Source organism: Helianthus annuus, chromosome 7 (assembly GCF_002127325.2).
Source record: "Helianthus annuus cultivar XRQ/B chromosome 7, HanXRQr2.0-SUNRISE, whole genome shotgun sequence".
NCBI classification, from domain to species: domain Eukaryota; kingdom Viridiplantae; phylum Streptophyta; class Magnoliopsida; order Asterales; family Asteraceae; genus Helianthus; species Helianthus annuus.
In genome coordinates, this window is record NC_035439.2 from 139,358,696 (window position 1) to 139,372,715 (window position 14,020).

The 14,020-nt window shown below is 37.3% G+C and overlaps 1 non-coding gene across 1 annotated transcript; it reads left to right on the plus strand.

Moving 5' to 3' along the window:
* Positions 1-1,528: 1,528 nt before the first annotated feature.
* On the plus strand, positions 1,529-1,634 carry LOC118480700. Its single transcript, XR_004863678.1, has one exon. It is a non-coding gene; the product is annotated as a small nucleolar RNA R71 (small nucleolar RNA).
* Positions 1,635-14,020: the final 12,386 nt, after the last annotated feature.

The following is a 14,020-nucleotide window of genomic DNA, read 5'->3' on the forward strand; positions in this document are numbered from 1 at the left end:
ATCCAATCTTTCGGGATGGTCATAGTTTCACTTCGGTTGGGGTTGCGCCCAGTTTGGTCACCCCATCTAAACCCACCATCAGGTGGTTCCCTTTCCTCAGCTCTCCTTCTTACATCCACCTTCCTTGCCTGATTTCCATCTTCCTTCAATTCAGATCTGTAAACACTACCACTAGAACCAATCTCATTAGTAGCACCTGTGAGATTTACATCATCAAGCAAATCTTAAGAAATAGATTTTAAAAACACATTGAAATACAACTTATGATTCTGGTAGCTCAAAATGATAATCCCATTCCTGCAATCGATTTGAGCGTTTGCTGTATATAGGAATGGACGTCCCAAAATTACATGCAGCTGCGCGTAGGTCTGTGCTGGTGCATAATCGACCACCATGAAGTCGACTGAGTAGTGGAACTCGCCGAGTTGGATTACCACATCTTTTACAACCCCCCGGGGTTGTTTCAAACTCGCATCGGCGAACATTGCCATACTATCACACGCTTGCAGAGGACCAAAGTCATATTGTTTGTACAAGCTACCGGGAAGAATGCTCACCCCCGCTCCATAGTCTAACAACGCTCGGTGGATCTTGAATTTTCCAACTCGAATAGGAACAACTGGTTCCCCTAGATCAACTCCATTTGGCTCTTCATCAGTATCCGTTACACCTGCAATCACATGAGACACAGACAAACCGTTATCAAAACAATTATTTTTGAGAACAGGATTTACCCCACTGATCGGAATTTCTTTGAATTTTTAGGGTTCATATGCATGTCACTTGGCAGCTTCACATTCTGCCGCTTCAACTCTGCTATCTCAGTCACGAGTTGGCCCATTTGTGTAGTCAACGATTGGATGGCCTTATCCCGTACTTCATCCTTTTGCGCCCTCACCTCATCCATCTGAGTACGCTTTTGCAAATCAAGCTGAATTGCCTTCAACATTTCCACCACATCATTACCCCCTGTAGTATTTGAGGGTCCAGTTGGTCCTCTCTGATTGCTCTCATGCTCTGGTAGCCACCTTGGACATTACCTTGAAACCTATTCTGATTGAAGTTCCATTGACCACCAGATTGATTGTTCCCTTGAAATCCCGGATTGAGCTGATTATTTACATTCCCATAGCTCAAGTTCGGGTGATTCCTCAGGCCTGGGTGATATGTGTTGGACTGCATGTTGAAGTTTCTACCCCCACATCCACCTTGAACGAAATTCACATCCTCACCTTCACTATGAATAACCGGGCATTGATCCGCGATATGCCCTATATCCCCACAATGTCCACACACTGGGAACTGTCCACTAGCGTCAGGTGGGTTCTCTACCGCTTTCACCACCGAATGTCGTGCACTTCTAGAAGATTGAGCTTTCCATTTTGACGTCCTCGCATTTCTTTCTAAAAATTCCTAATCGCCCTCTTCGTAATTTGTCCCAAAAGTACCATTAGATGTTGAACTCACATCTCGTGCATCCTCATCTGTTAGGCCTTCGTGGAATGCATTCAGAAGCTCCCAAAGTTGAATGCCATGGTGTGGACAATTCTTGAGCATCATCTTAAAGCGATTGAATGCTTCGTGAAATAACTCACCGGGCTGTTGTCGGAAACCCCGAATATCCTTTCTGGCATTATTAGTACGCAACGGAGTATAGACTTCATCTAAAAATAGCTGTTACGTCTCGTTCCACGTAAAAATCGAGGCTGATGGTAACGAATGGAACCATTGCTGAGCTTTGTCTTCAAGGGCAAATTGGAAGAGTACCAATTTCACATCATCTGTTGAAAAACCTTGGCCACCGATTGTGTTACAGTGCGCATCATAGGCAGCAATGTGCAAGTAGGGCTCTTCATGTGCTTGACCATGGTACTTGGGCAAGCTGGATATAGAATGAGCACGAACTTCAAATGATCGCCCTTCTTGTAATTGCGGGATCACAACCGGCGATGGTTGTTAACTATGGCGGGCTTGAAGTGGCTCTCAATACCGCGAACTGGACCATAATTGTTTCTTCGTGGAATACCTTCCGGTAGATTCACCGGTGGGTGTAAGTTTCGGGGAAGCGGTCTTACCTGACCCGGCATCTGAGGTACCGGTGGTGGCAACGGAATGTCTAGAGGTCTTTCCGGGATAGGTTGGTGGTTGATCGGTTGTGGTTGCTGATATGGAATTTGTTGCATTGGTACTTGCTGTTGCTGTGGTACGAGATTAACCGGCGGCTGATTTGCTGGTATGGGTGGTTGCTAAACATACTGTTGCTGCACAAACGGTTGATAACCCGGAACATTCTAATTTCCCGTTTCCATAGAACCGAACCCTGTAGCATACCTCTCAACATTTGCTGTTCTTAACACTTGGCGATCACCTTGATGCCCATAACTATCTTATTCCCCGTACCCATCGTCGAACTCTCTCGAACTTGTCCCTTGATCAACCGTTGTTGCTTTGTAAGAAAACTGCTGATGATCGGTTTGATAATGAGACGGTTGTGTTGATTGAGGAATCGTAGATGATGAATTAATCAGTCGGGTGTGACTTGGTGATGCGGTGCTATCATCTGGAATGATTCTCACGTATGGAGATGACTGTTGTATGTTGGCTGTCTGAGTGGCAGACGGGTATTGGGAAGAAGTAGCTTGGGTTGAAGCTTGTTGTAGGTTATCGAGATTGGGAAAAAGGAATGAGAATGGTGGTACTGGAGGAGTAGATGTAGGTTGAGTGGTTTATGATGGTGGTGGCGGAGCTGGCATGGTAGTGTTTGGTGATGGTTGGTTAGGTGTTGGTGAGAATTGTTGCTGTTGTAGTGGGTTTTCCGGTTGTTTTTCCAGAGTTGCTAAGTTCTCCATTGTTTTGGGTGTTGGTGTTGGTGATTGTAGGATCTTGTTCTCATGATGTGTACTCGCTTTGTATGCTTCACTGTTCTCTCGATCTCTGGGTCGAACACTAATGGTGATGACTTCCCGGAATTCAGAGTATGATGCATACACTTTCCAGATCACCTGCACAAACAAAAACAAGAAAACCTCTCGCAAATCCGAACAAAACAAGGTAAAACTATTTTTGAATTTTTATCTATTTTTATCTAAAAACTTAACACTAAACACTTTGCGCACGCCTCCCCAGCAACGACGCCATTTTGATGTCTGTCATTAAGAACATGCAAAAACCAACTAAACTATGTAGATAGGATAAGTCGGATATCGAACCAGAGGAGGATTGTGGAAAGTGTTATAATTGTCAAGTATTGATTAACTAATGCAGAAAAGTAAATTCTTGTGGTTTGGATTTGTGTTTAACTAATTACAAACTAAAAAGACAAATTTTTTATCAATGGAGGTAGAATGGTTCCTCCGAATTTCAGGTTTTGCAGTTAACTTCAATTATGTGTTTAATCAAACACTTACATAGACATAAGTGGACTAACCTAATTAACTAATTGTGATAACCAAAGACTAAGTACTCCGGTCAATACATAACGGGAGGTTATCTAATGGTTACCAATCACAATTACCAACCCTAATCCCATAAAAAATATATCCCAATTACTAGAACTCTCGGGAATTGAATGATCAAAGAATAAGGTTAAGCAAATGCAATTGATTACAATTAATTAACTAAATCATAAGTGAAAAGCATCGAATGCTTAGATCACTGAGTCAAACGATTGTCACCAAACACATAAAATTTGTTAACTTACAAAAACCCTCCATCCGGAGGAAACCAAGAAAGTTTAGCCGCTCATCTCACAAGTGAAATCGCCAAAAGTTTGATAAACGGATGAGATCATGATCATGGTTGATGATTCGGTGGGAGGAATGATAATCCCCTTGCTCTTCGATGCCCTAGGTTGAAGTTAGATGATGAGATAATGATTGCCTCCTATAACAAACTGTAATATACCCTAAAAAGTCCAATTTGCGCGTCTTTCCATCAAGAGAACCGTAAGCTACGGTTGGTGAACCGTAGGTTACAGTTCCAAAATTCTGCTTCGTTTATCAACCCAACCGTAACCTACGGTTGCTGAACCATAAGCTACGGTTCAATAGTTCTAATCACTTTTTACCCGTAACATGCCAACCGTAAGCTACAGTTGAGGAACCATAACCTACGGTCGCGAATCATATACCCATTTCACATTTTCACCTTTATAAATAACTTGCATTTAATGATCAATCATCCCCTAGACTTCATTCTTTCTCGTTTCTTGTACTATTAGGCCTGGAATAACTTCCAATTAAGTACCAATTAACCCCTGAACTTTGTTCTTCCTTGCTCCTTGCATCTTCAAGTCACATTTTCAACCGAACACATCCCGAATCCATACCGAAAGCTGTAATGGCCATTCCCATTCACTCGAACTCATTTTAAGGCTCGTAACTCCTCCAAATTACATGCTTAACCTGCAAAGCAATGGATACTCGTAGTTATCCCATTCAAGGCAAGTAAACACATAAAACATGTATAAAACTCACAAGATAAGCACATTTAAGCTCGAGGTTCACCCTCTCCATCAGCGAGCGGCTGTTTTGGGGTGTGGTAGCTTGGGCGAGTAGAGGTTAACCACAACAGGATCAAGTGAGAAGAGGCGCGAGTGGGCAAGGTGATAAGTAGGTGTCTAATCAGTGCCATGTGTCGCAATATTAAAGGATGAATCCGGGTTGTCAAGTGAGCCACAACATACGGTCTTAATATGAAATATTATAAGGTCGGATAAAGTAGACTAATCTTGTAAAAAAATAATGAAACTGAAATATATTAAGGTTAACAAATAATCTAGTAATTACAATATGTTTTTTTTATGAAAATTAACTTCACTAAAACAAACGCCACCGACCTAAAAGGGTAAGAGGCCAATACAAGACACGCCCCCGACCTAAACGGGCAAGGAATCAAACAATTACAATATGTAATGGATATTTACACCAGTCCTCTCATTGTATGGATCTAAACATAGACCTATTCTTCAACCACACATAGCTTTTTGATTTGACTTTCCCCATAATGTCTTGAGGCGAAACCCTTTTACTTTTGAATACCATCTCATTCCTACCTTTCCAGATGCACCAACATGTTACCATGATGAGGCCGTCGATGATCTTTTTTCCTTTTGAGCTTAACTTAAGAAAACTATGCGCTTCCATTAGATCTCTAAATGTAAAAACATATAGCGGGGGAATGTTGCACCAAGCACTTAGGGCCATCCAAATACTATTCGCAAAAAGACAAGCCGTAAACAGATGCTCACACGTCTCTACTTCCTCTTCACAAAATACACAAGTTGTCGAATAACTATGTATATTTCTTTCACGTAGATTCTCCCCAGCAGCTAGTCTATCCATGTTTGCCCTCCATGCCATGATATTTTATTTATAACTTAGGGGATGTTTGGCAGCATCTGAATGGTTAAGTGCTGAACCAATAAGATGTCTGAATCATTAAGTGTTGAACCAGTAAGAGATATGAACCATTAAGAGCCTGTATAATGCTCGTTCAGAAGCAAATGTCTGACCAATTCAGATTAGAGGTCTTAACCATTCCGACTCTGTATAAATCTTAACCATTCAGAGGCAAATGTTTGAACCATTCAGACATCTGCTCGTGAAACAAACAGTCTGAACCATTAAATGCTGACCAGTAAGAGGTCTGAACCATTAAGAGTCTTATTAAGAGGTTAACAAAGAGCCCCTTAGAAATGTAATAATTTGGTGTATGAGAACACATGTTTGTAAATAAAAAATGTAGCAAACTTGAAACTTCGACGGTCGGTTTTTAAATTGTTAATGTGGTCTGACACTAGGTAGTAGTTATCCATTTAATAACATGAAATTAAAACAACTTTACTTCAAGTAATTATCCCTCACCAACTTGAAGACACATTTATAGGTTTTGCGTGTGAATTTATTTAGGGTTTTTTAACCTAAGTTATAACAAGCAATCTTAGCATTGTGTGATGACTTATGACGATGGTTACACATATAGATGTATTTTGTTGTATATTTGTGATGATGATCAAGTTGTCGTGTTTGCTTTATATGTGTGATCTTTGCTTCAACAAAGGATGTAGATGGCAAGTTACTTGAAATGTAGATGGGCAAAATACAATCGCTACTAGGTTTGGGTTTGATCAATATATAAGTACAATACAAGCCAGCTACATAGACGTAATATTAATCATAGGAACTAGGAACGATTCATGCAAAACAACACCAGGAGCCCTTTCCCTTTTCCCAACTGCATTAACTAACTGTGGAATTGATACAATCATGTGATTGACTATGATTCGTCTCCCATGTAAAACGTAACAGAAAAATGCAATGTCTAGCAAGTGTCAACACATAAAAGTTTGTATAACCGTTGAAATCAAATGCTATGCCCGATTGTAATAATGAGATGTTTACCTGCTCACGGACATGGTTGGAGGACGAATAGTAAGTAAACATTTTAAAAAAAGATTTGTTTTGACTAATTTTCTTGATTTGGAGGTTGTTGCAGTTGACGACGAAAAATCTCTAAGAACATTCACTTGATTTACATAAATATTATAGGGAAACGGTTAAATTTTAGATACATTTTGGCTAATTTCAACTACATGCGAATATTAGAGGATAAATTTGGAAAGTCCTTTAGGATGAATGTGGTAACGACACTCGTCCAAAAGAACAAATATAACATATTAAAGAAACATCTTTTCTTTTTGTTACGGGAAGATCTAAATTCTGTAACCTTAAGTGAGATAGATAAGTCGATTTTAATATTCGCAATATAATTTTGTAATTCTGAATTCCAGTTTCTTGCTCACCCCATTTCTATAATTTTTTTAGAAGTTTCGTTGTAAATATATATATATATATATAGGGAGGGGCTCATGCGAGAACCACCCTTATTGTGAGAACCTTGAGAACCAATGTGAACACAACCTAAAATAGCTAAAAAAACCTAAAAAAACCTAACCCCCACCCCCCCCCCCCCAAACCTAAACCCCCCCCCCCCAAGCTAAATGCTAAAAAAAACCTAAAAAAAACCTAACCCCACCCCCTCCCCCCCAAAAAAACCTAAACCCCCCTCCCACACCCCCCAAAAACCTAACCCCCCCCCCCCTCCCAAGCTAAAATGCTAAAAACTAAACCCCCAAAAAACCTAAAAAAATCTATAAAAAATCTAAACAAAATCTAAATTTTTTTTTGAATTTTTTAATATTTTTTATGTTAAAATCGCTACTTTTAGAAGCCAAAAAAAAAACATTTTTAAAAAAAGAATTAAAAAACTTTTTTTTTTTGGCTTCGAAAAGTAGCGATTTTTTTATAAAAAATATTAAAAAATTCAAAAAAAAATTTTTGTGTGATTTTTAGCTATTTTTAGGCATTTTTGGTGTGTTCACATTGGTTCTCGCGTTTCTCACAATAAGAGGTGGTTCTCGCATGATCTTCTCCCTATATATATATATAGGGGAAGAATGTATAGAAAACACACTTTAATTTAGAAAACCCGGGAAACTCAAAGCTCCCGATGTTTTTTTTTTCTTGAAAAAATTTACACATGTTATATACATGTTTTTAAGGGTTTTGGGCAAAAAAAATCAAAAAAGCGCCGAGTAGATATTTTTAAAAAAAATAAACAAGTTTTGGTGTAACACATGTTACATTCATCTGACATATTTGTAACATGTGTTACACCAAAACTTGTTTATTTTTTTTAAAAATATCTACTCGGCGCTTTTTTGATTTTTTTTGCCCAAAACCCTTAAAAACATGTATATAACATGTGTAAATTTTTTCAAGAAAAAAAAAACATCGGGAGCTTTGAGTTTCCCGGGTTTTCTAAATTAAAGTGGGTTTTCTATAGATACTTACATTATATATATATATATATATATATATATATATATATATATATATATGTATATGTGTGTGTGTGTGTGTGTGTGTGTGTGTGTGTGTGTGTGTATATATATAATGTAGGGATATGGTAAAAAGTGTCTAAAATGTAAGAAGGGTAAGAAGTGTTTTAAACCATTGAATATTTGATCTAATGGTTGAGATCAATAGGGTATAAAATGTAAATTGTGTTTTAATTAGAAGGACCTTATGTAAAAATTGAAGGGCAATAGTGATGTAACACCCCGAAAACGGGTTTGGTAATTAACCCACGTTAATACTAAAAGACGGGTAAAGTATCGCTAGTAGTAAAAATAACCCGGTAAATATTTGGGATTTAATAAGAAATCCTAATATTAAATACAAGCGAAACAAAGTTTTAAGGAATTGAGTTTATAAGAGCCCGAGTTAACGGGATTTAAAACACTACGGATTATAACTCCCGGAACCCACCAAGTTAACTAGGTAAAATTAACCTAGTTAGTAAAGGGTAATTAAATAATAAACTATGAGTTATGGTTTCATATATGAATCTCTAAACTTGAGGGACTAAACATGGGCAATTAGAATAGTGTTTTATTAAAACACTTATAAAAAAAAATAAATAATAGAAATCAATACACACACATACGTATGCGACCAGAGGAAAGCTCCATGGGAGCTCAAACCCTAACTTCAACAAATCAACAAAATTGAAGGATCAAACCAAGTTCAAATCGAAAATGGAGCATAGATTACTGATCCTCATCACAAGAGGATCACAAGGTATGTAAAATTTCATAAAAACTCTCAACTTGAAATTCTCATGTAATTGGGAAAATCTGAAATTATAGTTGCATGTATGTCATATGATGATCTAGGAACAACTATAGTGTCTAGGGAGAAACCCTAGACAAATACAAGTTGAAAATCATGTGAAATTGTAGTGAAACCTATGAACACCATTGTAGGTGATTGATGGTTTATGTGAAATTTGATGAACACTAGGAAATAGAGTGTTGATCTAGTATAATGTGACAATTTGAAGTGATTTCAGAAATTATGGAAGTTAACAACTTTGTAAGATAATTGATTTATGTAAAATTAGGGCTAAGAGATAAGCTAGAGACTTGATAAATAAACATGTAAAATTCTGCCCTCAAAGTGTTTGATGAAATGCCTCAAAGAAGGCTCGAAACTAGAATTTTCGTAGTTAAAACACTTAATTGTGATGTTTTGGCTAAATTTTGATATGAAATTGGTAAGGTGGAATAATCGTACTAAGTCATGATTAAACTAACCACCTTGTGAATGACGAATAATAGTTGGCGCGTAACAAGCTAGGTGGAGCTTGGGGAGAAAGCGGGTCAACCGAATCAAGAAGGAAAAGAAAAGTGTAGCTTGGATACGAGGTAAGTGTAACTTACACCTTTCGTAGAATAATTAGTTATTCTATAAGCTTTCTTTTAATTCGATAAAAACAATATTGGGAAATATGGATTCCCGACGCAATTGATACGAGTCGGGGCATATGCAATATTTGGTAAAAACCATGATGAAGGGTAAACATTGGAAAATGGTAATATCACCGTAAATGATAAGCATACAATGAATCTGGAAATGTTACCGTATGGGGTAACTCACGATAAGGAAAGGGATAAAATGGTAATTTAGTTATGTGCCGACAAATATAAGTAAAAGTAATAAGATACCCTACGGCGTAAGTCGAAATGGGGTTAAATAACGAAATGGTATATATATGTAAATATATACCATTCTAAGTTCAAATGCAAAATGTTTGGTCGTTTAGACCAAACGGGTCAAAGGGTGACTTGTAGTGCCATTTGACCAATGACAACTAATAAGTATGTGTCAAGTCTTATGCTTACAGGATAAAAATGGTTTATGGACTTAAAAATGCTACGAATTAGCATATTATAGAGGCAAGGTATCGTAACGGGTCAATAAATTGACCCGAGCCAGGTACGCGTAATTATAGTTGTGGATAATATACTTTATGGCTTTATATGTGGCGAAAGTCCTTCGTAGTAAATGGGGGGCTAATGTTGACTAAAATGCCCTCGGAGGATAAATGAGGCAAACAACCCATAAAGGTTGTTTAGGAACTTATATTAAGATCTTGTAATCCTTAGACGCGTATGAAAATAGTAGGTATAAACTATCAAGGGTTAAATGCCTTAAAATACGTGTTGTTGCTAAATAGCATATTTGAGGGGTAAGACTCGGGATAGATAGTCTATTACATTATACTCACCACATTCATAGTTGTGGTGGGAAAACTAATCAAAGTAAACGGGCGGGATTATGAAGCATAGAAGAAATGAGCGAAATTAGGCTTAAAAGGACATAAATGTCCTTAACGGGTCAAAATAAGCACTTGAGCATAAACGGGTTTAGAATGTGTAATAACCCATGATTTGAGCCTTGTACAATAGGAAACAATCACAATGTTATGTTTACAAAAGAAATAGGGACCGCAGACAGGTTGTTAGATGAAATCACAAACGGGTCAAAAGTTGGTAAAAAGGGTAATAAGCCGAAGAGTTAAAAGTCTTAAATTTTGATAATCCGGATGCTGGATTTTAACTCTAAATGATGGAGGATCAAGTTACAAGTACGTAGGAAGAAACGGTAGGTCAAACGGACAAACGGATTAAACGTTATGAACGTTGCCGTTTTAGAAAACGGCAAACTTGGAGAATTCTGCAGAGGCCACCGTAAATTACGGTAGTTACCGTAATTTACGGTAGGCCATATCACTTTACGCCATGAACCTCCTGAATTACGGTGGAGGAATAAACATTCAGGGGTTACCGTAAATTACGGTAGCCACCGTAATTTACGGTGGACCCTGAACGAAAATGTATTTTTGATCAGTTTTGTTTCCGGGACTCGTTTAGATACATATTAAATCCCGTATGACTAAATCATTTCATGTTTTTATGAAATGTAGGTACTTTTTGGATGCCGGAAGACGATCAAGCTCAACGCAGGACCGAACACGATATAGTTACATGCTTCCGCATTTTGCCACGTTGTAAATTTTAAACAATAAATTTCCGTCACGTTATGTAGAATAAATTAAAATTTGTAAAAGTTTTAATAAACCCGAATTTTTGTATTATGTGTTGTCTTAGTTACACACTAATTGTTGGTAATTACATACAAAATCGTTAATTAGTAACTAGGGTGTTACAAGTTCGTATCAGAGCCTTGGTTTAAGAGATTCAAGTATAGTGGGAAAACTATGCTTGGACTTAAACCTTATGCTCTTGATAAAGAATAGTGTTCGGTTCGAGGCTTGATCGCAAATCCGGTAAGTACGCGTATGTTAATAGTTTAGTATGCTAAATTGTTGCAAATAACACATAGGGCTATCGTGTAACGCATGTTACCCCGATTAAACGATAGATGTAGTTGGCGAAAATGCGCGCGTTGACGCGTATAGTAGAAAAAGCCTTGTATTATAATACGGGCGATTATTAAAGTTGACGTTACTAACTTTTGTGAATGTTATAATTGAAGGACACTTGCGTTTGAAGACGACGAGAATCAAACAAATTGTGGATATGATGATGGAACGGTCCGAAGTATACAAGAGGAGCATGCTCACCAAGGACTAAATCGCGCAACGACCGTGAACAAGGTTATTGGCAAAAAGAGTCTGTTAAAGCAAGCTTTATCAGGTGCACACTTTTAAATTTAAATGCACAAGTAGTAATATGCAACAAACACGTAAGTAATGACGGTTGCATACATATACGATAGAACTTGGAAAACCTGATTTCCAAGAAAAATTTAATAGAAAATGTGTTATTCACGACGATGAATAACAAATGAGTAACAAGATTTGTTCACATGGAAACTTGGATTGGGGTAATTATCCAAGTGGAAAACTCTCAATTCGATGCTATTGAGAAAAGTAGCAATCACGTTAACAAATGTGATTATATATATTAGTTTGATAAAAAAAAAAAAAAAGAGAGAAACATTGTATATGTTTAGGAATGAAACCTATAAATCTAATAATTGTTAAATAGTAACTGACTAAATGGTTGCCAATGAAAGTCAAGAATATAGAAAGATTAGAGGCGTCACTTACATGGGGTGTAGTGCGGAAATTATGAAAAGGTCATGTGCGTCATGTGTTGATCGCTTACTCTGGCCAAGTAAGTAGTGAACACATGATGTTATGAACTTTTTATGATGGACATACTTACATTCGATGTAGTAGGGACGGGGTGAATGGGACTAGCATAAAAAGTACCCAAATGAATCAGATAAGCAAAATATTTGATTATCATGTAAACGCACAGCTGAGTGACAGAAGCGTATTATATTAGAAAAATGAGCCCGAGAGAAGGGGGCAAAGAAACATGTAAAATGATTAAGATATGCATTGGGAAGGAGTGTACTTACACTCGAACCCGGAAAATGCAAACATGTAGAATGATCAAGATATGCATTGGGAAGGAGTGTATTTACACTCGAACCCGGAAAATGCGAATACGTCTCCAAATGGGTCGTTTTTGTAAAACGCCAAATTCGAGAACAAAGTAGGAATATAAAGGAGAAAGGAAGTCATAATGCATACCGTAAAGGTTGCAATAATAACGACTTCGGTAAAACACCCGGTTGGTGGGTAAGGATTTAAACACATGCGTGAATCGAGAAACGGGAACTCGGATGGAAAGTTAAAAGACTCGGGTTTTGAGTCTTAACTAAAAGACGACAAAATAATGTAAATAGAAATTTTGAATAAATTATGTTCAGCCATTTCAAAGCTGAACAGGTCAAACAAAGACTGAAGTTTGGCATTCGTAAGCGATGAATGTTCACACGAACAAGTCAAACAAATTTAATAAAGGATGACACTTGCTAAATTAAGTAAGTGCGAATCGAATAAATAAAAGTGCAAAATATTAATAAACCTATGTAAAGGAGTTAAAGGCGTTAAAAACACTGAAATAAAAGAACCCGGGTAATGGGACGTAAGGAAGTACAGGTAAGAACCGGGTAACGGTAAGTGTATGGAAAACCGACGTGTAATTGACGTTAGAAGTCGAGAAGTCGGAAAGATGATTCGAAAGAAAAAAATGTAGCCTTAGACTACGGTCAAGGTCAAATGAAATCCAAAAAGTAAAAAGATAAATGATTATAAACATAAAAAGGGATGCCTTAACTCCATATGCGTATATAAACGTATACACATTTGAATAAAGACTAGAATAAAAGATGATCTACGGGATCATCATAACCTACGGGATGTTAATTAGGGTAAAGGTCTACGGAGCCAAAATGACCCACGGGACATGAATTGAAGCAAAGGGATCATAAAGGCCTCGTCTTAAAAAGGTGAAAAATCTAAAGAAATAAGCCTACGAGGCTGAGTGAAAGAACCTATGGGTCAATAACGTGAAATGAGGAAAATGGTTAAACTTCCCGTGTAAAATAAATAACGGAAGGTAAAAGTAGTATAAAAGCGAGGGGTTTCGCTAACTTAACTAAGTGAGTTAAAAGCTAAGGGATCGAGAAAGGCCTGGTTGACAAAAGTGAGGGATTTCACTAAAACATCTAAACGGACAGAAATATTACCGAAAAGACAACGGAAAGAAATGAAATTTCAGACGAAAAGTCCTGGAAATGAGTAAAAGATGTAAGACAAGGAGAAAAAGGGAAAGCTAAACAAGAATTTAGTTTTAGTAAGAAATAATGTTTTAACAAATATGGATATTACGAGAGAGATTAGAAAATAGTTAACATCAAAGAGCATGGGTCTCGACATTGATAGGTGCGAGACAATACATTCGAAAAAGAGAAGTATGATGAAGAAACGTTAATATAAATTAAACATGACGTGACACGATCGCGATCAAGAAATGTAATGTGAAGTAGAATCACATTATAGCCAAGCAAGCGGTAAAAAGTAACTGGACTAATAAGTCGAGTAAGCGAGACCAGTTAAGGTCATTTAAGTAATTTGGTTGTTTGTAAGCGGTGGATTCGGTATAACTAAACCGAATAAATGAATTAGAAAATAAAAGAAATTGTTGCTAAAAGTGAAAGATTTCACTAAAGACCTTTAAACGGTTCAAAGTAACGGATTCATAAGGAATTCGATGGTATATGAAAGCGACGGATAT